This window comes from Dermacentor albipictus, chromosome 3 (genome assembly GCF_038994185.2).
Source record: "Dermacentor albipictus isolate Rhodes 1998 colony chromosome 3, USDA_Dalb.pri_finalv2, whole genome shotgun sequence".
Taxonomy (NCBI): Eukaryota; Metazoa; Arthropoda; class Arachnida; order Ixodida; family Ixodidae; genus Dermacentor; species Dermacentor albipictus.
This window is the reverse complement of record NC_091823.1, coordinates 1,249,944-1,277,024: the sequence shown is the minus strand read 5'-3', so window position 1 is coordinate 1,277,024 and position 27,081 is coordinate 1,249,944. Positions and strand designations below refer to the sequence as shown.

General features: G+C 46.0%; 2 long non-coding RNA genes across 4 annotated transcripts; one reads left to right on the top strand and one right to left on the bottom strand.

Moving 5' to 3' along the window:
- Positions 1–50: 50 nt before the first annotated feature.
- LOC139057154 (uncharacterized) lies at positions 51–19,425 on the top strand. Its single transcript, XR_011512594.1, has 3 exons — positions 51–282; positions 3,280–3,312; positions 19,173–19,425. It is a non-coding gene; the product is annotated as an uncharacterized lncRNA (long non-coding RNA).
- LOC139057153 (uncharacterized) lies at positions 12,370–25,806 on the bottom strand. 3 transcript variants are annotated; one of them, XR_011512593.1, is made up of 7 exons: positions 25,520–25,806; positions 24,582–24,693; positions 20,981–24,377; positions 20,661–20,842; positions 19,845–20,189; positions 19,436–19,713; positions 12,370–12,518 (listed from the first exon to the last, which is right to left on the bottom strand). It is a non-coding gene; the product is annotated as an uncharacterized lncRNA (long non-coding RNA). The 3 variants fall into 3 exon arrangements; XR_011512592.1 differs by lacking the exon at positions 20,661–20,842 and having other exon boundaries at positions 25,520–25,760; XR_011512591.1 differs by lacking the exons at positions 20,661–20,842; positions 20,981–24,377; positions 24,582–24,693; positions 25,520–25,806 and having other exon boundaries at positions 12,371–12,518; positions 19,845–20,641.
- Between the last annotated feature and the right edge of the window lie 1,275 nt (positions 25,807–27,081).

Genomic DNA, 27,081 nt, shown 5'->3' with positions numbered 1-27,081 from the left:
TCGTTCCCGTCGTGTATGCTTGGGGGCCGGCGTTGAGCGTACCCGGTGGTTCTAACGGGTACGTTGCGTTCACCCAAATAGCCAACTTATTACTGATTTGGCTTGGCTCCCGTTGGATTTTTAAAAGGCGGCGGTAGTGCGCTTTAGACATTTCTTGAATTTCTTGTGAGCGTCTGTGCAATAAGGTGTAACCTTTCTCTGTGGTGAAAACTTTACGAGGTGTTTCTGCGTTGTATGTTCGATTTAAGTGGTCTTCGCTGCCGTGGTTAGTTAGTTTGGCTGGTTAGTACATGTGCAAACGGTCTTTTGTGATGTTCTGGAGTTGTGGAAGGTCGTCGCCCCTATTGCAAGTACTTGCGTTGTCGCGACATCATTCGAACACTATACGATCAGAGCAGAAACAAGTGCTGTAACCTACCCCGGTTATTGTGTAGGCGTCAGCTCTCGAAGTATTGGTCAATGCACGGTGGGAGCCCGTTTTATCTGCGGATGCGTGCTTGCACCAACTCTGACGAAACTCTGATCATTCGGGACCTATGAAAGCAGTGCTGTGTTGTTTTTGTTCCCTGCTTAGTTCGCCTGTTTACATACTCGCCTGAATGTGTGCTATTGTGGTTTTTAAGTTTTCCCCCGTGGGTCTGTACCAGATACCTCGCATTCAGCTGCTTGTCACCTGTGGTCGTTTATAACTTTGCTGCAGAATTTTGTCCTTAAGTCGAATAAACTTTGGAAGGAAATCGTGAAGCTTTACTCCCGGAAAGCGCTTGTACGTCCATAGAATTTACAGTTCAAATGCAACACATATCCTCATTTAAATTTTAGAAGAATTTATAGTTTCCGTAAATTGAAATTGCAGATAAACAGAATTCAATAAATTGAAGATTTCTATATGCACACCAAATAAGTTCTGCAAAGTAAAACGGTTTGTTACATTAAAGTTCAATATATGGAGGTCTAATTGTACAAAATTGATTGATATAGGGGTTGATTGGATACAGGGTGTGCATATTCACACGCCTGGTTCCGTAGTCAGTTGTTACGTGCCGCTCTACTTGAGCAATAAACAAAGCAACAATGTTAATGTTTTCGAACTGTTCATATATCGGGAGCACACCAAGAAGGTGATCTAAAACCTCCAGGCATATGGTGACTTTCTGTTCCAAAAGAAAAAAAGTAATAGTAATAATGTGTACAGTGGCATAGCAGAGTAAACAAACAAAAAAGCTGTCTTTTTCAGACAATGCTACATTTTTTTTTCCTAATTACAGCAGCTGTGCAAGGTGTTCTAGACCACTTAGGATATTTGAAAATTCAGTGTGATGGGCCAGTCTGTTTCCCTTAGTGTTATAATGGCCTCATATTCTTGCGAAGTTAATCATATGACTCCTGTATCCTTACTACATTGAACTCCTGAAATGTTTTATTCCGGCCACTGCTCCTCATCCACCATGCTGCTTCTGCTTAATAGTTCTCAAGGCAACTATATTGCCCTCCTCTCCCTATTATTCAGGCAGAGAAACAGATCCACATGGCCATCACAAACTAATTTTCACTTGCACATGCCCTGACGTTCAAAACATTGCAGTTGAGCTGGAAGCTAGAATCAAGCTAGAAGCTAAAGGGAAGCTAGAATTAGCACTAGTGAAATGTGAAGGTTGTTAGCAAAAGTGCCCACAGTGTGTGAGGCCACAGTTTATGCGAAGATAAAAGTTTTGAGAAAAATTGTATAAATTTTGCAGTTGATATTGTTCTTTTATTAATGCTGCTCTTGCTTTAGTTATCCTTTTTTTTTAGTCACCATATGTGTTAAATGTCACAGCATTTGATATTATAGCATTGACATATATCAGTGGGGTGGGGGGTCCTCATCTGCATAGTTCATTTCTAATGCATACACTTTGCATGGCTTGTTCGCGTTGCCAACACCTACTGTATTACTTTGCTATTAAAACCTTCACAATTGTTTTTCACACATAAATAAAACAAGCAGTCTAAAAATGCTCCTTTGTCTCATGCAATATAGCGCTCCTCTCAACTAAAGCTGTATGTTCTCGAGACACAAGTTGACAGCTACATGTTAGCTGCAAAACCTCTTAAATTTGCAACAATATTGAATATATTGAGACAGAAAAGCTATCTTGGTGAACATAATGCTGCAGATGCTGACCAGCACATGAGTAGTGCTTCTTTTATTACAAACATTTAATCACATTGCAGAGAGTGTGTACCACTTAAATCACAATCATTTTATTCAGATATTTTTGTGTCATTTGCATGTGGCAGAAGCAGGAAATAAAAAGCTGACTCTGCCTTAAAGCAAACATATGCATGAGAGAGCGCTTAAAGCATTACTTGTTCAAACCGAGGCTTTGGTGTCTAGATTTCACGACGAAGAGAGTAAAATGTGAGGTCACACACGCTGTATTCTGAAACCATCTATGACTGGAAGCTTCATTCCACTGAGATGAGCGCAGTGCCACCCCTTGACTGAAGACGACGCTGTGTTTCACAGTAATTGACATGAAGTTTAATTAAAGCTAAGCAACCGCCTGTGTCAAGGAGTGGGGCTGCTGTGCATTTGAATCCAGGTGGAGGGTTGAGTGGAGAATACAGAAGTTAGTCACCTTTACCGATCCTTGAGCCTCTTAAGAGATTTCCTACAACATCTAAGCTCAGCCTTTCTGTTTTCTTACAGCATGGTTATTACAGGTGGTATAAAACATTCCATTGTACAGTTTCTATAATTCTTTGCGAAAACATACATCACCTCACTAAACAGGAATAGGCTCAATAGGTTCACTGGTATCATCTATAGTGTTTCCATCCAAGACCTATTGCTATTACAAGGCATTGCAGACATTCAGTGACGTAGCCAGAAATTCATTTCAGGGAAGGATTCTCCACTGGTCACTACCACTCCCCCATCACTTCTCTCTCTAGCACTACATAAATGTGTGGAGGGTTTTACATCACACCAAGACAAACTCTAGCACTCCCCGGACAGGAATGCTTTAGCAATGAGGATGCACATTTTTACATTGCCAAAACTTTGCTTAACTTCTGACAAAAGTTTTTCATTGCTAAGACTATGCCTAAAATTATGCTATCATCCTTGTGCTGTTTTTAAAAATGACTATATTACCATATTAAAAATAACATTTTGTTTACAAATTGATGTATTCATATAATGTATATTATGACCTTGTTGTTACATTACTTAGGAAAGTGAACTGTGCTAAAAACATGACAGCGCTCTGTCTTGTGTCTTCTTGTTTGCAGCCCAGACTTGTTGCAGCCCAAGTAACAGTGAAGGTCAGCGTTATTTTCTTACCAGATCTGCTAGTGAGTGGTTCAGCCATGGCTGTGTATGGAAGAGAGTGGGCACTATTTTGCAAGTCGCCTATTACTTAATTGCAGGCATTATGGGCATGCTTCCCTGACACCTGCCTATTCTAAAGACTGCAAAGCAGCAAGCACAGCATATGCTATGACAGGGTAGGTGAATCTCGGCTAAGGCAACTGGCCACAGCTATCTGGTGTTGAGCGATCGAGCAGTGATGAGACAATCCCCCTATGTTCCATAATTTTTCACTTCATTCTTGATGCCCTTAATGCGTGTCACCACCCTAGCCCCCTTACTGTATCATCCTCCCCACTCCCTGGAGCTCTCTGAAACTCTTTTCAGCTAATCACTGTCCCACTTTTCAATATTCACGGGGTTGTTGAATGACACAGCATTCTATAACATTCCTATATTTATGTTTCTGTGTGGACATCGAAGCCATTCACCTAGCTCCCATAGTTGTGGCGGCTTCTTAGCTTCCCTGGTCCAGCACCTCGTCCTTGATATAGATTGCCGCGCGCAAATCAGCATTCTGTAGGCCTTTCTTTCTTGTCCCGTTTTCTCTCCATTTTTTCATTCTTGGCAGTGTGTACAAACTAGCCTGAGAGCAAGCTCTTCTGAAGTTTATTAGCATAATGAAAGTCAGAGTCAACGGAAAGTAAAAGAAGAAAGAAGAAGGTGGGGGGAGTGTTTTTTATGAGTTTTCTAAACAAGCAAGTTGATATAAGTAAGTTGTATAATAGCAAGCACCAAGTATGAAAGAATAAAAAACACATTTGCACTTCTCGTCTGACGAAATTTACTGTGCTTTTACAGAAATGAAAATCATTGAAAAGGAAGTAAGTGTTTACGTTGAGATACGAGCACGTAATCTGTAAGCCTCGTAAGCTTATGTCAAGTAAAACAACATGAAATCCTGAGAGATTGAGCTTCTTAAGTACACGTGTTATAATAGGAACACCAACCTTCTTCAGTATGATAAAAGCACTGTAGATCAAGGTTCTCCACGTAATGGAAACATTGTTAAATCTGTTAAGATGTGAATGTGGGCAAGTTGGTAACAAAGTTCTAACTTGTTAAAGCACATTACTGTCCTCATCGAACTAATGACTATAGTTTCTTGTACATGTGTCTTGATCACATTCAGCACAACATTATGCATTTTTAGCTTTCTTTAATACATTCTGTAGCCCCTCAATGGATTCAAGATGCTAGAAACCTATGTTGAACTACAAAGTGCTTGCCATTAAAAAAGACAAGAAGTCAGTTCCTGTGTTAGAAATATTTATTAGTTAGAGAAAGGCTAAAATTTAGTATGAACATTAGCCATGTCTTGAAGTTTTCATCCTACTCATTTTACAGTTGAAGCTAGCTTGCTTCTCAGGTTACTTGTGCTTAGAATTAAAGCACAACAAACAGATGAATGGCTTGCCGGGGCGTTATTCACAGAAAGTGGTCACTTTTCTCACTCTCCCCATAGAGTTTGGGCTACTGCTGGTACTGTTGGCCGCATAGCAGCCAGTGCAGAGCCACTGAGTGTCGTGTGCCGATGTGCCAGTTTTTCTTAGCATGTGGACACTTCTCCCACGAGTTTCTTCGATGTTGTCTTGACGAGGGCCGAACAGTGAATGAGCCAGTTCATCTTGAAATTTTATAATTGGCGTAGAGTTTCCTTCAAGCATGCCACGAATGTTCCTTGCATTTATGATGACACATCCAACAAGCAACTCAACAGCTACTTTTCTGTACCACTTGAGTCCTTTTCTAAGGCAGTTGTGGTATAACGTCATTTGGTCACTATAGTCGACGCCCTTTTTTGCTGCATTGTAATCGAGACCGGCCTGATGTTTCATGATTGGTGCACCGTCCCTTGTTTTCTTCCCACTGTCCACCAAAGTTGCTTCATATTTGGCGACAGATGTGAGTATCAGAACAGGCCTCTTGTCCATCCACTTCAGTGCCTTCACTCCATTTTTGGACTGAAGTTCGGTAACACTGCCATTTGCAACCTTTACTTCAGTGAGATCTTTTGGCAGCCATTTCCTCACTGAGCGAACTGTGCCACGAATGAAAGTGTCTTCCTTTAGAAGGCGAAAAGTGAGCGGCAAGCTCATGTAGAAGTTGTCTACGGACAGCGGGCACACAACTTCCTTGTAATTTTGCAGGAGTTTCAAGCATACATCTTTGGCATGTCCGATGCCAATTGTTCAGTCACACTTTCCGGCATATACATCAACCTTTAGCCTGTAACCGTCTTTGGTACATGCCTTGAACAGCCTGACTCTGTAAGAACGAAAGTCTGCCACACCATGGCACTATTGTTTCATCTATCACAACCTCCTTTCCTGGCTCAAGCACAGTGGCAAAAATTTTGGTTCAATTTATCTACCAGAGGATGGATCTTAAAGACATGATCCTGCAACTCTGCAACCAGTTAATTGTCCGCAAAATGCCGGAACCTCAAAAGTAGGGAGAAGGCGGTCACGGCTCATATTTTGATGAATGAGTTCAACACCATACAGGTTACTTTTTGCCCAGTAGTGACTCGGATAGGAAGATGGACGAGATTAATACAAATTGGTATTCCAACAAATGCTTTCGTTTGTTGGAGATTCGTTTCCATCTAATTTTTCAACTTTGATTTAGATTTGGGAGTAGGAAGACGGAGGAGACCAATACAAATCAGTATTCGAATAAATGCTTTAATTTCTTTGGCATTGGTTTCCGTCCAATTTTTCAAGCGTGATTTAGATTTAGGAGTAGTTGACTTCAACACTTGTGTGAACCTGTTTGTTTCATTGACCATCATTTGCCAAATGTCATCCGTAATAAACAGTGAACATAAAGATGGGGCATAACGGCTAGATGGCAACTGAATGATAGTGGGCGGCCTAGAGTACGTGTGGTGTCACACTAGGCGAAGTGGTTGTTGCCGGTGTCCATTTCTCTAGAGATGGGCTGAGAGAAATGAGAGCATTGTGTCCTGAATCATTCACCTCAGAATCATCAGTCAGGTCTGACTCTCCATTCGACATGCTGGCTGAGGTCTGTGATGGTTCGTAAACACTATCTTTGTCACTGATTTCACTGTCCACTGCTGAACATCTGACACTGACGCACTTGACTCATCCGCTGGTGATCGCGAAGTTGCTGGTGCATTCTTCTGGCCCAAAACTAAGTTTATTTGTTTCCTCTGCATTGTGCTTTTTTTTTTCATCCGTAAGGGGCATGAGGATCTATCTATTAGACACGCTGAAAAGCTTGGGAGTAGCAAGAAAAATGCAGGTACTTATTCCAATGGCACGTATTTCAAAGACTGCTGCGAAAGTTTGCAAGAAACCCAACTGAGAAATGCGCCGCCACTCCACTCTCCGAAACAAACATGCCACCCCATGTCCAATGCAATAAAAATATATATTAGTTGCAATTTCAAACCTCAGATGGCAACACAAGAGCAAGAATTCTTGCGTGTGGGTCACTGGTGAGTCACGCCACACACAGCATAAAAACGTTTTCGTTGAGTGCATCGTGGATTGCCAGTGGTTCATAGCATTTAACATCAGTCTACTGGCTATCTATAATCTCACACAACAAAAATCGTACCTCTGAGTTAAAGTGTCATAATGTTATCGCAGCAGCAAGCAGATGAATGCCCGTAACTTTGCTGCTGCATAGGAGCACAGGCTGTGCTGTGATGGCACTCAGAGTGACACGTGACTTAGATTCAAGGCAGCATCAGTTATTTGTTGAATCTGTTGCTGCAGTGAACTAATTAAAGTTTAGAGAAATAATGAAAAATACAACCCGAATGTCTGGGTGCTTTTGTTTTACTTCGCACTGTAGCAAGAGAGATGAATTTCCGTTTCGTCTCCTTTTCCCGACGTTTGCACGCGCGCAGAGAACGAAACTATACGTCATTGTCTACATGTGTTCCAGCATTGCGATCATGAATGCTCTTTTATCCTCTCGCGTTTGCCTCAGTGCTGGGGCACTGACTTATACCGCTAATCACGTGTTCTCGTGTAGAGCGCGCACTATCGTCCGCTACAGGAAACGAGACAAGCGCAACAGCTCGCGCGACACCGTCACCGGAAGTGTGCCGGTGACGGTGAAACAAAGAAGACGGCAGGGTATACCCGCCGCGACCCCTCGGCTCCGGTATGGGGGAACGCAGTGAAGGAAATTTGCTTACACAGGCGAAACGGGGAATGTCGAGAGAGTGTTTATATAGGCGGCGACGCTCGCCTCCTGAAATCATGCGTTCGCGGCACTTCAATCATTCTCTATCTGCTGTTAATGAACCAATTTGAAAAATGCTTGCGGTAGAACACTTCTTAGAGGGCACGTAACAACTTTCAGTGTATAACCAAAATTTGTTATGTAGCCTGTGAGGGGCCCTTTAAAACAAACTCGGTAAAAATCGGGTGTACTGTGGGATGTTGTTACAGCTGCGTCGAGCTTCACAGCCCTCTACACAAGCATTGCTGTGAAGCCTGTGGCAGAAATAGAGTTTTATTCAATCAAATGACTGCATAGAGCGCGCTCTCGTGTTGTGCTACGTGAATTAAATCATTCGTTCCCTGCCTGCACAAACATTTGCATCTCGAGTGGATTTCAAGCACACCGTATAATAACGTGCAGTTCCGTCGTGCTTCGCAGCACTATACACAAGCACTGCCGTAAAGCTAGTGGCAAAAGTACGATGTCATGAAACCAGATCAATGCATATACCTCGCTATTTTGGGGCGCTGCGTGAATGGAAACATTGCTTGCCTGCCTGCACAAACGTTTGCATCTCGAGTTAATATCAAACAAATCATATAATATGTGCAGTTTCGTCGAGCGCTTCACCGCACTGCATGCAAGCATTGCCGTAAAGCCTGTAGTATAAATAGGGTTTCATGAAGTCAAATTAATGCGCAAACCTCGCACTTGTGGTGTACAAGGTAAACAAAGAATTCGTTGCCATGTCTCCGCAGTAGTTGGTCACGTTGATTTGTGTGAGCATATTGGTTCATGTGCCCCATCTACCTCTGTGATGAGAAAATAAGCAAGAATATCAGCTGCTATGTGTCGATGCATATGCTTTTTATTACAAGGTGTAGGAGCAGTACATCTTACTGCATGAGTAAACCACTCATGGAAACAGTACGTTCCTTGAACATTGTAGCTATTTAATAGCCTAGGAAGCGCGCTATATTGGAAGTTGCAATTTTTTTTCTGTTCGCAAAATTCAATAACTCGATGTTTTTTCTAAAAGCAAAAAATTATAAATTTCGCAATGATACGTATGCTGCGTCAGTAAGTTAAGTAGGCAGCACATAATTAGGCTAAACCAGAGGAATATCCGCAGGTATTTATACAAATGTACAAAGTATTTAAAAAAAATGTTTTCTCAAATGTTTTCAGTGTGGAGTAAGGAGTTGCATGTGCGTCCAGCGCTGATTTCCAGCGCTTAATTTTTGTTGAACCTTGATGTAACAAAGACGTAACACTCAGCACTCTATTTTGTTACATCAATTTTTTTTTTTTTTTACAATGGAACACTGCATTCTACTATACGTGCCGCTCATGCGCCCCAAAATTTTGGCCCCTCTAAGGAAGTCACTGTTCTCTAAGTTTCGCCCGAAACTTAGATATCGCTACTTCCAATTGACACTCGTGAAACCAGCAGCCACGTTGGCTTGCCGCCTTTACACCGGCCGCAAATTACTTTTAAAAAATGTGGCACGCGCGGGCCGTGTATATGCACTCTGCTGCGCGCGGACAGCCATATGCACGGGCACGGCCAGGCAAGAGACGTCGCGCGCTCTCTGACCCTAGCGCGCACTTGATCACGGGACGTGGACAGCGCGCATAAAGCTGCCATCCTTTTCGGCTCACAATCGCACCCTTTCATTCGCAATTAACCACAACATGTGGGATGCAACGGAGCACTATAATTTTTGTCACACTTGGACTTTAAACCAAACATCAGAGCGATGGCGAAAATTCGCTTAGGGTGTCCAAACATTTCTATCGCAATAATACACTATGGAGAAAGGTATTATGTAAATTATCTGTGGATGGGTCGAAACCCCCTAATTTCCCAAACACGCACCCATCCACTGGCACGCTGCACACATGGATCCCGCGCGGCACGCTGCATCATTAAGGCGTATCGTTCTTCGCTAGCTCTATGATCATTTATGCAGTAGTCACTTGGCGAGAAGCTTAATTTCCAACCTATGCGCAAGTGTCGTAGCTGAATTTCGAAAGTACACGGACCATATATATGTTGGAAAAATAATCGGAACTCACTATTTAGACTCGCCAAAATTATAATTAGCTGCTCACTTGAACTCATAAGAATATACTACTCAGCCGAGCTCACTCAGGCTCAAACTCGCCAAAATACTGCTCAGCTGGGCTCACTCAGACTCATGGGATGATCTCAGGGAGTTGACTCATCAGTGAGTTTGCCAGCGTATGATGTGTGCTGAACCACAAACCTGGCTTTCTTGAATAAAAACAGTTGGTCGCTGCAGCATATGGATGCACATAAGTGTAATTCAGAGAGCGCGGCATTGTAAAGGCTGCCACAGTTACCATGCCATGCTGCAGCTCATTTCAATCATGTCAAATGCAATACCCCTGCCAGCTTTTAGTCAGTCGATCAAATGTGATTGCTATTTATCTCATCACAACACCTCATTTTCCTGCCTAAGGCTTTGGGTGAATTTTCCTTGGCATCCATTTTGTTACTCTAACAGGTTACCAGTTATCTGTTGCCTATACGAAATTTGAAGTTGTGCACATGTCATGTGGACTCCATGCCAAACTCGTAGTACTGCATGCGTTTTTGCAGTTAGGTCTAGAGTTACAGAATCGCATGTGGGAGTTACTTTAGTTAGCAGCTGTAGCTTTGGAACAAACACGTGCATGAGAGTGTGCTTAAGTGTTACCTGTCAAGACTGGGAGCACCAAGGCAACTTGTGCAGTAAAGGCATGGGCAGTACGAGCCCACAGATTTTGCTAAGTGTGGCTGAGGTGATGCGTCTAGATTTCACTATGAAGAGAGCCAAATAAAAGGTTGCCTATCCATCATACCTATTCTGGAGTCTTTTCTTGAGCTTTTCTAAAACATTAAGCTCAGCGTGTACACTTTATCACAGCATAATTATTACATGTGATATAAAACATTGTATTGTGCAGTTTCTCCAACTCTTCGTGAAGGCATCTATCCATACATTAAACAGGAATAGGCTCAATGTTGACATATCTCCACAGTAGGATCTCCAGGACCTCGTACTGTCACAATGCATCACAGACATTATTTAAGTGAACTCCAGAAGTGAAGCTCTTCGTTAACATTGGCTAAAATTGTATTTTTATATAGCAAAGTGATCATGCATAAATCTGTAAGTCATGACAGAACACTTCGTTTCTCACGGACTTTAGTTTACAATTGTTTTCAAGATCAGGAAAATTGTGCAGTGTGCTAGTTGGTTCAACATACTTAACACTGTTGTGCGGAGTGACGAAGGGACAGGACTTGAGTGAGAAAACAATAGACACCTGAGCACAAACTATCAACTGGTGATTATCACAAGGCAATGATTCTGCTGAAAAGTAGGAACCAAAGGAAAAGACAAGTCGTGGAAGCATACAACCTCAAGGTGGACCCACAGGGCTCATGTGTCAGTCCACCATCTATTTCACTCAGCAATAAAGAGATTAGCATAATCACTGACAATAGAGGGTGTAGGTAGACCGGGAAGAGGACTCCTGTGCATGCGTGTAGGCTTTATGTATGCTTCACTTGCAGAAAAATAAACCAGTTCATAGTTTGCGCTCAGGTGTCATGTGTTGTTTTCTCGCTCAAATCCTGACCCTTCATCGCTCTGCGCAACAGTGTTAAGTTTTCAGGTTGTTCACTATGTGATGTAGGAAGGGTAAAATTGATGGGAAATCCCAATATTCTCGGGCATATCGCGAAAAATATGGCCCAAGTCAAGTGTCATTTTAGGTTTCACTGTCCCCTTATATAGGGCAAATAGTAATAGTTTGAATACTATGGACGCTGGTTGCTTTTTCTGACTTAACCTAGGCAGTGCTCAGCTCTCAGTTGAAAGGAACAGGTAAACAGGAGGACTTGCCACATAAGCAGAAGGTAGCACTCCAGACTTAAGCTTAATATACTGCGTGCTTCCACAGCCCTAGGGGGCTAGTCTGTAAGTGTTGACTAAGTGGACTGTCCATTCCAGTACACGCTGAATGAATAGAGCACGAGAGCCCATGGTGATGATTGCCACTTGCTCTACCAGCTTATAGCTCTACCTAATCAATGTGTGCTGAAACAGTCCACTTAGTGGATCCTTACAGAATCCTTCCCTAGACTGATGTTTATGTTGGTAGGTTGCAAGTATTGCACTTTCTTTCCTTTGATGTAGGCAGTTCCCATATGGATGCAATTTAACATATTGTATTCATATTGCCTTTGGTCTATACATATCTAATTCATGCTTATAACCAGGCCTACAAGCTCTTGTCCTGCATATTTATATAGCCTTCTTATTGGAGAATGGAGTCATTTTCCATTATACCCTCAAGCACTTGAAGTAAACACTGCAATAACCCCAAGGGAGGGGGAACAGTAACGCAAAAACCTTACTGGGCTTGTGGTGCTGCTGAAGGATGCACACATACCATTTATGCTAAAATTCCCAGCAGACATTCCAAAGTTTGTACGAGTTCGACTTTAGCTGGCTAAACTGAATGATTCATATTGAAGGCAATTCTTGCAACATTTGGTCAAACTGAATGAAACTGGACAGCACAATTAGCTGTATTCATCTACCATTTATACGACTGCTGCCCCGAGCATTTTGCCTGTTACTTTGCCTTTCGTTTCTGTACTATCAAGTTCAAGTACACATGTACTTTATCACTGTACAAGTAGAATGGCTTCAAGGCTTTTCCTGGGCATTCAACAGTCACTATTTATTCCTATAAACCTTCCTGCATGTGAAGGCAAAAGAAACTTATTAATTCATGCTGGAAGTATAAAAAGACAGGTATTTGCACAGAAAATGTTTATTTTGAGCACCGAGGTTCTTGCTGATGTAGATATGGTGCTGGCTCCCTCCTTGCCCGAAGCATGTGCTTGCTGTACACAGCACCAGATGATGGCTTCCTAGGTCAAAAGATCAAAGTGAAATAAGAGGCATTTTGTTTTAGCCCCGGAAAGAAAAAGCAGGATTGAGACATTAACATGTATAAAAAATACTTGCCTAAAGAAAAATTAATACACAAGCAAATTCACTAAAGAGGTTCACTTTCAAGAGCGAAAGTATGGTTACGATGAAAATTACAAGGAAGCTTCACTGCTCATTGAGGTTTCGGTTCAGTAGTTGTTGAGCCACGAGGGTTAGCATGCTACATCTTGCGTATTATGTTTTGTAGAACAATATTGCACTTTGAACAATGTAGTGCCTATTTAAATGAACTGACAAGGAACGCTGAAACTCCAGGCTAGTTTGGTCTGCACAAGATATGATACAGACACTGTACTGCATTCATTTAGTGTTTTTATCACTGATCTCGTGCACAAAGGTCATTCACACCTATCCTACATGAAACGCAGTTACTTCTTTGAAGCTTCATCTAGTCCTTGAATTTGCTGCATGCTTATGTCTAAGGGAGTTCGTTTGGTTCCTGTTAATGTAGTACATCTAAGCAACTGTTATCAAATGCCCATAGTGTTCCCTTGCATGTACGAAACATTTTTGGCCCTTTCAATGCACAATACTCATTACATTTGACACTTGGGACTCGTGCAAGGCGCCATTTAGTATTATATGCTTGTCCACATCTGATAATACTTTCATAGCTGGGTCATTCCCATGCCAAATGCCTTGGTTATTACTGTGACCATCTCACACTTTTCCTTTAGAATCTTCTTGTCCACTTTTAAGGAAGCACCCCACGACACAATGTCTCCATCCTAGTGGTGCTATGGAGTTAACTTATGTGCTAGTTGTAGCAGATGACGTCAACTGAAAGCCACTGAAGATAAAACTCTCTGCGACAATTCCTTTTACACAAAAAATGCAAACAATACAGAATACTCAAAATGTAGTTATCTGGCAAGACTGGCTGCATCCATCATCTTTGTTTGGCGCAATTCTGAGGTGGCTCCATGTTACAAGACGCTTGGCGATTATTGCCATGTGACTGTTTGGGACTCTATAAAACACAAGAATTGCCTTACTCCGGCCTTTCTCTTTGTGCAGCGGCCAAGGTTATTATTCATCCAATCGCACAGTGTCCTGTTCGTGTGTCCATAGACTAAATTCTTCACCACATTGTTTTTGCGGTATTTCGTGAGTGACCCATGAACTCATCTTGGGGTGGGACTTCTTATCTTTGGCGTTTGCTTCTATCTCTTGTCGTCAGCACCTCACACAACTGGATGATGCCACTGGCAATTCTCTTCCTAACCACGAAGAATGCATTCGTCTCGTCACCTCTTCCGATTACGTTCTTTGGCCACCTAGAGAAAAGATTATAGGCGTCAACTCCTGTAACATTGTGGATGGCGGTGTATTCATTCCACCCTATGACCATACCCTATCTCGAGCAATTCTGATTACCCCTGGCCTTATTCGCTTCTCTGAGGGGTCTGCATTGCTTACTGCAATAAACCAAATCGAACCCCAACTGTTGCCTCGTGGATCAACTGTCACTTGAGCTGTTGACACTCATGTCGTTGCAATTGTCACGAAGACAGCTCAGTGTGTTCTTGCGTCTGTTACCGTGCGCTGAACAAAATCGTGCGCAAAGATGTTCACCCCGTGTCACGGATGGATGATGCACTAGACTCACTCCACGGTGCTGAGTATTTTTATAGCCTTGACTTTAGACCAGGCTACTGGCAAATACCGATGTCCAAATCCGACAAAGCAAAAACGACATTTGCTACCCCTGATGGGCTCTACGAGTTCAGTGCGATGCCTTTTGGACTCTGCAATGTGCCTGCCACATTCGAACGCATGATCGATAAGTCTTGTGTGGCTTGAAATGGAAAACCTGTCTGTGCTATCTCGACGACATTGTGTTTTCAACCATGTTCTCACAACATTTGCAACAGCTTGATGAAGTCCTTGCCTGTCTTGCAAATGCTGGTTTGCAGCTCAACACACGCACACGCGCGTGCGCGCACACACACACACACACACACACACACACACACAAATGCAGTTTGGCCAGCAAGGCCATCAAAGTTCTGGGGCACATAGTCTGCAAAGAAGGTATTCGTCCGGACCCCGAGAAGCTTACTGCCATCCTCGAATTTTGTGTCCACTGCGTCAAAAAGACATGCACAGTTTTCTTGGACTTGCTTCTTCCGGCACTTCATATGCAACTTCGCTACACTTACGTCTCCGCTCCATCAACTCCTCCCCAGTAATGCACCCTTTGTTTCGTCCGACGAATGTGAACATGCTTTCCTGCTTTTGCAACATGCCTTGACGTCAGACCCAGTACTGCGCCACTTTGATCCAACCGCGCCCACCATCTTTCACACCGACGCTAGCAGTCAGTCTCGATGCCATTCTACTACAATGCGACAACACATTCCACGAACGAGTAATTGCTTAGGCTAGTCGTGCACTAACCAGTGCAGAAAATTACTACACCATAACCAAGCAGGAGTGCTTTGCTGTTGGGCCGTGCTAAAATTTCACCCATGTCTTCATGGCCGCCATTTCACAGTTGTTACCGACCATAACACACTGTGCTGGCTTTCATCGCTAAAGAATTTATCAGGTCACCTGGGTTGCTGTGTGCTTCACCTACAGGAATACGATTTCAATGTCACCTACAGGGCTGCAAAGAAGCATCAAGACACCAATGCTCTCTCTTGCTACCCTCTGCCGAATCATGACGATTCACCATAACCTCTCCGCGATTGTGTACGTCCTGAGTCCTCTTCATCGGCTTTACCCATTGTAGCCCTCGAATGGCTAAGACACAACAGCCCATCTGTCCTTGTGTCCCACTAACGCATCGACCCATACTGCTGAACTATTCTCCAACGCATGGAAGATTCTTCGTCACCTCCAAACGCCTGACTTCGTCGACAACTTAATCAATTCAAGCTGCACAATGGGGTTTTACATCGCAACATTTATCACATCGATGGCAACAAATGGGTCCCGGTCATACCATGTTCTCTGCAATGTGAGGTGCTTGAAGCCTTTCACGATCATGCGATGACTGGTCCTCTAGGCTACCACAAGACTTACAACAGAATATGAAGTTGCTGCTCCTGGCCTGGCCCATCTTCAGCCGTTGCGAAGTATGCTGCACCCTGCGTTCATTGTCAAAGCAAGCCCAACAGCTCCTTCTGGCTCTTTACAACCTCTGCCTTGTCCCGCTTCGCCTTTTGAAGTAGTTGGAATAGACTTGTACGGTCCTCTTCCCATGATCTCACATGGAAATCGTTGGATTGCAACGGCCATAGACCATCCAACACGCTATGCGGAGACAGCATCTCTACCATCCTGGACTGCTGCTGAAGTCGCCGATTTCTTCCTACACAACATTATCTTACACCGCAGCGCTCCGCGCGTTCTCCTCAGTGACCGCAGCAGTCTTTCTCTCTTCTATCCTTACCGAAGTTCTGTGCGCCTCTAACACAATTCGCAAGACGACTTCCAGTTACCATCCGCAGACCAACAGCTTGATGATTGCGATGTACAGTCACGTGCAATATGAATTGCAACACCGGTGCCCGTGGTCGAAGGGGTTCCAAGGCTGTACGGCTGTGCAGACACATGGTAAGTTCCAGACCGAAACACAGCTTCAATTAGTGGTGTCTATTAAACTGCTATTTCGAATGTCAGAGCTGCTGCGCAGCCGTGGAGCCCCTTCAACAACGAACAAGAGTGTTGCAAGTCATATTGCATGCGACTGTACATCTACCCTGGCCACACGAACGGGGATGCAATCCTGTCGTTCATGACATTCGCCTATAACATGGCTACGCAACGTACCACTGGCTGTTCACCAAGTTTCATTCTTGATGTATCATTCCTTTTGACTCCTGTACCCCCTTCAGTTCCTTTCTTGGAACAGTTTGTGTCTCGCCTCGCAGAGTGCAGACGCCTCGCCCCGCTTAACACCGACGTCTCCCAGGACGCTCGCAAGTTTCGTTACGACTCGACCCACTGTGCTGTAACTTTTTCTCCTGGTGACAAAGTTCTTTGGACTCGTCGGGCAGCGAGCACAACCTATGACACCCATGTGGCCACAGTGACGAGAGGCGGCCTGCGCAGCTGGCCGGTTGGGGTCATCAGGTTGTCGCCGGCCATCCACTGATTATATTGTTCACAGACACGGTCTTTAACAGGCTTGTTGAGCACGACGTCCAGTGGCTGAAGTGTTGACGTCATGCCTCCCGGAATGACGGCGAGTTATGTCCTCCCGTCGCGGAGTGCCAGCTTCAATCCTGCGGTCAAGTGCCCGCGAAAGGCATCCAAGACGAGCATGCTCGGACACCGCAAGAGTGCCCCTGGTTGCCGATTCCAGGCGGTCTTAATCCAATTGAGCATGAGGGCCTCGTCCATATAGCCCTTTTCATTCACGCGAACGACATCCTGTGGGAAAGCCTCTTTCGGCAGCATCTTCCCCTTGAATATTATGTATGGGGGCAGCTTTCTGCCATCTGCAGTACACGCGAGCATCACCGTGAATGCTCGTTCCCCGTAGAAAGAAGCTCGACTTCTTTTGTGCCGCGTTCGCACACTGTGGTGAGCGACGGCATGTCGAACCACACCGGCATTTCATCAGCGTTGCCGATCTGTACCAACATGTAGCCATGCTGCTGCCGGAGACGGATAACATAGCGCTGGAATTCGACCAACTTGTCCTCGTATGCCTCTGGCTGCTTCTGCCAGATTGATTTGCGCTGTCGAAGTGCGAATCCCTTGCGTTGCATGAAGCGACGAACCCAATAAATGGAGCCCTTGAATGCAACCCCTTGGGCAGTCCGGGCAGTCCGGAGTCCGGAGTCCCCTTGGGCAGCCCTTGGGCAGTCCGGATTCTCGGGCGATCTCAATAGCTTTGATGCAGATGAGTTCTGCTGCGACTGGCAAAGATCTGGCACGATGCTCGCGGACAAAATCCGCCACCCTGTCTTTGAGCTCCGGGTGCACTGCGCCATAGAATAAAGAACTTCGTCAGAATAAAGAACCGCGCAGCGCCCGCGAGTTGGGCCGCGTCGGTCACCAAGGGGGCGATAACAATGTGGATGCCGAAAGGTCTGCGCTCCTACATGCTGCCAGACGACTATTCATGCTGTGCCAAGGGCCGGTATGTAAGTCAAGGGGTGAACTTTTAGTAATATTTTTGGGAAAAAACCTCAACCTATATTCCGCACTATACGGTACTCGCACTGCTGGAGACATATGCCGTGGTCGAGAACCTACGGCTTCCCGACTACTCGGGTGCCACCACCTGTGCCACACGCAGTTGCACTGCGGCACCCTGCCTAGATGGAGTCCATAAGCCAGGAAAGCCACGCACGGCAATCTATGTCCGCAGCACCCTGGCGCGTGCTCTTCTACCTGTTGCTGACATCGCCGGTGGCCCCTTGGAGTCATGCGCCGTTGTGGTACGCCTTGGCAGCCAGGACACGGCTGTGGCGAGCATCTGCATCCGTCCAGGAAAGCCGTGGGATCCCTCCAGCCTTATCCAGCTGGCTGTTCGCCTTAATGGGCATGCAGTCCTGTGCAGTGACTTCAACGCACACCACACGGATTGGGGAAGCCGCAGCTGCACCCGCTGAGGCAAAGGCCTCACAGATGCCATCAGCTGAGCTGGCCTGCTGACCTTGGAACACCAGGGAGCCCACCTACGTCTACCGCAGAGCTCGCACGGCCATTGACCTCTCCCTCAACACTGAGCAGTGCTCCTACTCCTGGGCCACAACTTCGGACAAATGGGGGTCTGACCACTTCCCTATTGTGATCAGCCCCAGGTCTGGGAGAAGGCCTAGGTCAAGAACTTACGTCACAGACTGGTCCCTGTTCCGGAAGCACTGCAGCAAGTTGGACGATGGCCGTGACTTCCTGAGCGCCATCGTGGATTGTGCTCAGGCTGCCACCGTTCAGTGCTCTACCCAACCAGATACCCCCGCTCCGGACCTCCACCTGCTCAACATTCGTGCCTCCAGGCGCCATATGGAGCATGGAGCAATCCGGACGGGCAAGGCAGAGCATTGGACCGAGTACAGACGTGCAGATGCCCGCTGCAGACGCCAAGCCCGGCGCAGGAGGAGCCTCTGCTCTGCCATCGAGGGCAGGTCCAGGGGACCCCTGGCTTGGAGACTGCTCAAATCCCTCAACAGCAGGAGAGGAAGCCTACAACCTGTCCTCGCCGTGGCCATCACGCTGAGCATCAGCGAAGAGGCCCTTGCGGAGCTCCTCGCCAACCAGTTTGCGCTGGCTGTACCACGCACTGCAGCCATCCTGAAGGTAGGGCAGCCTTCCGTCAGCCTGCCTAGCTGCCTGCACAACCACCACACAGGGTCTTCGCTTCTGTAAATGGCCTGTCATCCAGTCTTGGGAGCCTGGCCTCACAGTTCATTGGCCCAGAAAGCAGTCCGAGCGCTTTTTCGCTGCCTGAGGGCAACAGACTTGAGTGCCCGACTATAGACATCCTACACTTAAGTTCTCTCTCTTCCTCTTTCACTCCCCATTCCCCTCCCCACGTGTAGGGTAGCAAACTGGACTCAGCCTGGTTAACCTCCCTGCCTTTCCGTCTTCCCTTCTCTCTCACCACCCAGGGTGGCCATCGAGCCAGGTTATGGCTATCTACCAGGACCCGCTGACGCTGCACGAGCTCCAAGCATCGCAGTGCACCAGGAGCCCAGTGCACCAGGAACCCAAATGCTTCGCAACCTGGCCGCCAGCGAGCAGCTGCACCTGCTTGACTGCTTGAACATCTGGCAGTCAGGGCAGGTGCCTGAGTCATGGCGCACAGCCTACGTGGCCCCCATCCTGAAGGCCGGCTGAAAAACGTGAGCTCCTATCGGCCAGTCTCACTCACCTCTGCTGCTTGCAAGCTGATGGAGGCCATTGCTTTCTGGCCGATGAGCAGATAGGCTTCCGGCGGAGCTGATGCAGTGCGGACTCCATCGTGGAAGAGGCCAAGGCCTGCGGTGACGCCGTGCTCCTGGTGCTTATCGGCATGAAGGGGGCCTTTGACGGCCTGCCCTATCCAGTCGTTCAGCAGGCCCTGGACCTATTTGGTAGAGGGCGTCCCACAAGGATCAGTGGTGAGCCCTTTCCTGTTCAACCTGGCCCGACTGCCTGCTGTCCTGCAGACTGACCCCCACAACCACGTGAATACCTCCATCAAAGCGGACCACATCGCCCTATGTGTGCGAAATCCACCACACAGCCGCAGCAGTGCGCGCTCGGCTCTGCAAAGAGCCCTCGACACTGCCGCTGCTTACCTGATCTGCATTGGCCTTGCCATCTCGGCAAGGAAGACGGAGGCCATGCTGCTCCACCCAAGAGCAACCGCCCGCTGCACAGCTGCAACTGGAAGGCGACCTTGAAGCCCGGCAGTGACGTACCCGGGGCTACACGTTCATCACCGGCTGACCTGGCTGCCTGCTGTCAAGACCCTGCATGTCCAGGTCCTCCGGGTCCACAAGGCAGTCTCCCAGCTTGTTGCCCGAGGACAGAGCTGCACCACTAGGTGGGCTCTGCGGCTGTACCATGCAGTAGCCACCTCACGCCTGCGGTACGTCCTCCCACTCGTGGCACTACCACGTGCCCGTCTCAAGAAGCTGGAGCTGCTGCATAGGGCCGAGATTAGGTTCTGCCTGGGCGCTCCCTGCAGCTCTGAAATCGCTGCAACCTTGGCCGAGGCAGGAGCATGGTCCCCATCACTCCTGTCACAGCCCACATTCTACAATCAGCCACAGCTGTGCACATCGCTGAATGACACTGCGTTCAGGAATATCGGTCACATACCGACCGCACACACAACCCCCATCACATCTGCACTGAGCATTACGCTGCGGAGAAAGCTTATCGGTGAATGGCTACTGACAGCGCAGCGAAATTTTGGTTCTAAAGCAATTTTTCCCAACCGTGCAATGAGGCCGCAATGCGAGACCGCAACGAGGCCGCAATTTGGTGACTTTATTCACTACCGCCCTTAGCCGGCAGATCTGAACCATGCATCAGGAATGTGCATTTCCCTTGGGGAACAATAGAAACTCTTATTTAGGCTAAACAAGCGCGCGTACGTACGTACTTACATGCCGCACTCGGGACATCTGCCATTCAAATATTCTGCCATGTAGCAGCACCGTAACCAAGTAATGTTACTGTTACGTGCTTCTGACAAAGACTCTAAATAACTCTGAAGGAGCGCAGTTCCGTGTAATATACGTTCTCTGCATTAGGACACTGTAGCACTGGCTGGCCGGTGTGGCGGTCCCTGCAATGCATCACAAAAGCTCGTGAGGAACCTGGCTATAAAGTATCATCACAGAACACCTATATATGGCATCATGCAGTCGAAAGATTAGCTACGCGTTGTAGATGCACATCAAACGCAAAGACGAAGTATACTTACGAGAAGCAAAAGCCCGAAAAATAAGCGATCCACCGCTTCGTGCACTCCGAGCCTGCCATATGCCATATGGCCATATTATGCCATAGAATAAAGAACAACTTTAGAGAAGGGAAACTGTACCTTCCACAGTGGTTCGAAAATAAGAAGCGGCAGCGCATGGAACTTAGTGGGGAACCCGACAGATGGCGCTACTTAAACAGGAAGCGGAAATGCTTTTTTTTTAGTACACTATTCAATATGGCCGCTTTACACCGGTGCCGTACGCTGGGTACGCGCCGTGTTCGCCTCGCTGGCTTTGCGGCATGCCTCAGCTGCCGCGTTTTAATGGCCAGGAGACTAAAGAGCCTCTACTGACGCCCATACAAACAAGCCACAAGTGAGTGAACAGGACGTGCGACTTTATTGGCAGAATAAAACCAGTGCACCTTCTCATACAAGATCAGAAATAAAATTTGCATGTCGAGATGCGCTGAAACCATTAACGCGAGCTCGTAAACTGCTCACTTTCGTTGCCGCACATGGCGATCTGGTAACGAGCGACAATCAGCAGCGCAAGCAAATTGGGCAGTGCACCACCTGTTTGCATTGACAGTCGCCGTAACTTGCATTGCGAAGCAATCCGGTGACGCAAGGCATCTGCTGCCGCAACCAACACAGCGACATGGACTAAACAGCTTTTTAGCGTTCCCGCCTTTCCAACCTGCACGTTTCTTTTTGTTCTTCCGGGGGCCGCTAATGTGTAACTCATAGTTGGTGCGCCACATTCTCCATGTGGGCATCACCATTTTGCAGCCACTTTTGCAGGCCTTTCCACCCATGTGGCTATCAACTTCGGACCATGTAATAACGTGTGCTGTCTCCGTTCACGCCACATCACGGCCGATGAAGGCCCACAAGCATACTTGGCCGGTGGCTGCAGCAAGAAATGTCGAATGGGGAGAGTACCAATTACGGTGCATGTAAATTGGGAGTCTTTGTCGCTGTGTGGACTCCAGGAGCAGATGGTTACCTCGGGAGACTGTTGCCCATGCAGCTAACCAGGTCGCCACATCGAAGAAACATAACACGGCGACCATTATCAAATTAGACTCTGCATTCAATCACCGCATAAGGTTCAGGCAATACACTGTACATTGGCTAAGATCCACATGACAACAGTGGGCATTCACGCACTACAAGTTGCATACAGCACATTCAGCTATCCGACTTCAGGCACAGTGCTTGCCTACGTCGCACATGGTCGTTTAGTAACGAGTGACAACCAGTAGCACAAGCAGATTGGACAGTGCCCCACCTGTTTGCAATGACAGTCACCGTAACTTGCACTGCGAATCAATCGGGTGACGCAGGCACCTGCTGCCATAGCCAACACAGCGACATGAACTACCTGGCATCCTAGTGTTACCTCCTTTCCTACATGCACGTTTCTTTTTGTTCTTTCAGTGGCCACTAATGTGTCGCTCACACTTGGTGCCCCACCTGCTCTCAATATCGATGTGGTCTGTTTTGTGGTAATCGCCAATTCGCAGCCACTTTTGCAGGCCTTTCCACCCATGTGGATATCAACTTCATACACTTCAAACCATGTAATCATGTATGATAGTCTCTGTTCACGCCAAATCATGTACAAATAAGGCCACAAGCACACTTTACCCATGGCTGCAGCAGGAAAGGACAAACAGGGAGCACCAATCACAGTACATGTAAACAAGGAGTTCGTGTCACTGTGTGGACTGCAGGAGCAGGTGCTTACCTCGAGAGGCTGTTGGCCAATACAACTAAACAGGCTGCCACATCCCAGAAATGTAACACGGCAACCATGACCAAGTGGGACAACATTGAAACAAGATTATGTAATCAAATCACTTCAGCATACTCTAACATAACGCTCAATCTATACATTGGCACTATGCATTGGCTGCGATCTACATGACAACAGTGAGCATACACGCACATGGGCTGCTTGCGGCACATTCAACCGTCCGACTGTAGGCATAGCGCTTGCCTTCGTCGCCCACTGCAGTCTGGTAACAAGCAACAACCAGCAGCACAAGCAGATTGGACAGTGTGTCCCACGTGTTTGCACCGACAGTCGGCGTTGAATGTGAGCAACTTGCATCGCGAAACAATCGGGTGACGCAAGCATCTGCTGCCACAGCCAACAGCGACATGGAGTGCCCGGCATATTAGCGTTACCGCCTTTCCAACCTGCATGTTTCTTTTTGTTCTATTGCATGCCACTAATGTGTAACTCACACTTGGTCCGCCACATTCTCTATATATGGACATGGTCGGTTTTGTGGACATAACTATTTTGCAGGCCTTTCCACAAATGTGGATATCAACTTCATACACTTAGAACCATGTAATTATGTACGAGAGTCTCCGTTGATGCCAAATCATGGCTGAGGAAGGCCACAAGCAAAATTTGCACACGGCAGCAGCAGGAAAGGACGGAACGGGGAGCACCAACCACGGTGCGTGTAAATTCGCAGTCTATGTCAATGTGCAGACTGTAGGAGCAGGTGCTTGCCTCGAGAGACTGTTTCCCAATGCAACTGACCAGGCTCCCACATATGAGAAACGTAACACGGTGACAAGTACCAAGTCGCACAGCGCCGAAACCATATTCTGCAATCAATCTCTTCAATGTAGCTTGCACAAAAACACAGGCTGTCGAGCAAGAATAGCAATCCTGAATGAGACTAGGAATTCAATATGGGAATGAGAAAGCTTGCATTCAAGAAAGAAGCCACTCTACCTTGCAAGCATTGAAAGCCAAAAACATTAACAAAAGTTAAATGCTAGATAGCACACAGTGTAAAGGTTAATGCAAGACACACGCCAATGCCACATCAGCTATTTCAGGAGAGGAATTGGACATGGCAACATACACTAGAAAGAACTGCTACACATATGTTATGCTACTAGACAGTGACTGGCATTAAGTATGAGCAAAGAATCGGTTGACCTTTAATGTTTGTATGAGGAATAGGAATGATCTCTAACAAAAGTGTGGAATGAAGAAGCGTGCATTCATTGAAACAAAATTATACTTGGCAAGAACTGGCAAGGCCAGGGAGCTCCCTAAGGAAGGGCAAGCTGACAGAACACTCTTAGCCAGCGTCGTCTGTGCTTGTTCAGAGGTTGCAGGTACATCTGAAGACAAATACTTTTTGTTGTTGAGGTACCTGGATGACTCGGCCAATATCCGTGCTGGTGGAATGATGGCGTAGGCTCTTTTCACTCTTGAAACAGTCGTCCGTAGACTTGATATCTCATCCAAATAATTCTGGAATGGCTTCTTTGTTCGTGGTCTTGTGAATTCAGCTCCAGCCCCTTCCTGTTGGTGTAGATGGGGGCTCCCGTGATGACCAAGATGTACTTGGCACAGACTCTGTTGGGGCAGAACAATGGCACATGAGATACAGCAAAGATTATCCAAACTCATGTTCTTTTATGTTCGAACTAATTATGCTGAACTGTAAACATGAACAAATGTTCATATCGTCTGCTACAAAGAAATGACATGTATCTCAAGACTAGCAAGCCAATACAGCATATATCAGGCATATTTATTTCTGAACCAGGTGTTGTTTACCTTGTAGTAGCAGCCAAAGTCCACACAATGACCTTGTTGTAGCAGGCAGCAGCTTCTGTTTAGTGCATGGAGTGTGTTGCTTTATACTGGTGCCATCCTCATTACTGCATGTCTGGAACAGAAATTTTGACTGCATCAGAAATTGAATAAGCACAATTTTGCAATATAAAATGCGAAAAGGTGCGACATATACATTGCAATGGTTTGTGACGACAGAACACATGCAAATGTACACTGTTTGTTCTAGGGCGCTTAAGCAGCATAGTAAATAAATATGGTTACTCCCCGTAAAATCGATGTCTGCGTAACTACAATGCATGTCAACAGCTTAAGTATTATTAAGATCACAAATAAGAACATTTGTGCGCTCGGTTATACACTAGAAGAGATCACACTGCTGATTTCACAAGCAAATAGATGAAAGACGTGAAGCTATTAGAATTGATGCATTCTTTTTGTGCATGAACGTGATGGACAGCTTCACTACTGCAAAAATAGATGTCCTGAGGTAAGCCAAACTGAACAGCAAGAACATTTGGAACCAACAGGTACTAAATATGGGTGAATTATCATGTGTGCAACTGTTTAATACATTAAATTCAAGCTTCAGTTTATCAAAAGGTTATTCAGTTCTGTGAACGAAAGAAGTTGCCGGCGGACTCGAAAAAAAATATATATATTGATAAGGCAACTCAGTCACTTATGGCTACGGCTAAAACGAGATGAAAAATGTGACGCGCGTTCCGATATCGTTTCTCTTTCGTGAATGTATGCATAATGATGGCCTCGCAACTGAAAGTTTATTTCGGAAACAGCAACGGAGGGTCCCGACTGCCCTTATGTAATGCAGCATCTAGTTCGTTAACTTACCTCCGCCTGTAAGTTAACGAGACGAATAAATTACATAGCGATTGAAGCAGTGATGTTAAACGACTCACCGGTATTGCTGTCCCCAGTCGCAGCAGGACCCGGCTCCCATTTCGATGCAGACGTGTTCCACATGGCTCACGACTGAAACCTAGCTTTCAGGCTTACACTCCAAGTTAAATAACGCGAGATATCGAAGCGCAATAAACTGGTGTTCGCACAAATTAACCAACCAATGTACGAATTAAGGAATCCGTACCTGCCGTGCACGCGAATATACCGGTAAAAATTTTAAATCCAGGACAGAGGTCACGTGGGAGGTCGATGATGCTGAACGCTATTTTGCGTTTAAAATGACAAAAAACAACAAAGTTGGTAATGAAAAGTACAATGTAAAATTAGGAATTATACTTTTGTAGTCTTTATCATGCAATAAAAACGCTTCGTTTACTGTTGAAGAAAGTTTGAAGGTTAAAATTGCGCTTACTACGGCGCCTCTAGCGGGAGATATAGCGCTCAACGGGGAACCTTTTTCATTGGCGTACTATGCCTGTTTCTTTAGCAGCGCCGCGCGGTCGATTTTTTCGCCCTCTGTGGCCATTTGTTGAACTTGAGAGTGTGCCACCCCGATTATGCCGCCAAAAAGGCCGAATGTGACATCACGGACGTGAAAAAACAAAAACCGGATGTGGCGTCCCGGACGTGACGTTTGGGTGAACCTAACGCTTGCGCTGCGTTCACCGGGTGAACGCAGACACTTTCATGCTTGGGGTATGGGTGGCTCGAGCCGTGCGTATTGAAAAATACGTCGGCTTCTTTAGCTGCCATACCTTAACCACAGTTTCTTCTTCAAAAGCGTGTGAGTCGAGAAACTTTGCGGCTTGGATATCGCAAGCTAAGTAGAGTTAAAGGGGTCTACTAGGTTTTGCAATGCATATATGCGCCGTGTCTATCGGTAAATTTTGACTAAAAAAAGAATATCTGCAAATTCAACGCGCGAAGTTGTGTATGATGCTTCGCTAAACACTTAACATTCCTTTAGTATTTAGCTATGAGAGGCATTGCATTTTACGAGGAAGAAAAATTTGGTAATTGGCGTCAACATGTTATCAGACACTGCCCAGCGAAGCTGTCATCATGATTCCTATTACTCTGGTGTGTTGTTCTATTCAAATATGGCCATTCATTAATGCGTAAAAAAATAGTTAGGCGCGCATTTCTTATGAAAAAGTTTGCTGCTACATTCATCCGCCTCTGAAACAGGCCTCCAAAAAACGAATTGCTCATGGCTGCTAACACGACGGCACGTCATGTAGAGTATTTACATAGTTAATTCACAAACACCATAGTAGCAATCACCTGAGAGAAAAGTTTCGTTGTTAGGATCGAGAGCCACTCAATTGAGAGTGATGAAATGTTTCATAGTGGCCCTCAGTAGCCTTTATCGACAATATGGCACACCCCTGATCACGTAATGGTAGCAATCGACTGTCCGTATGGCGAGGCACGCTATGTTCGCGAAACCCATCAGTTCACTACAACTTCGAATTAAAACCATAAAGCATTTTTTTACAGCGCCAACTGGAATGGCTAAAGTATTCTCGAGCTACTACACCGCAGCTTAGATTGCCTG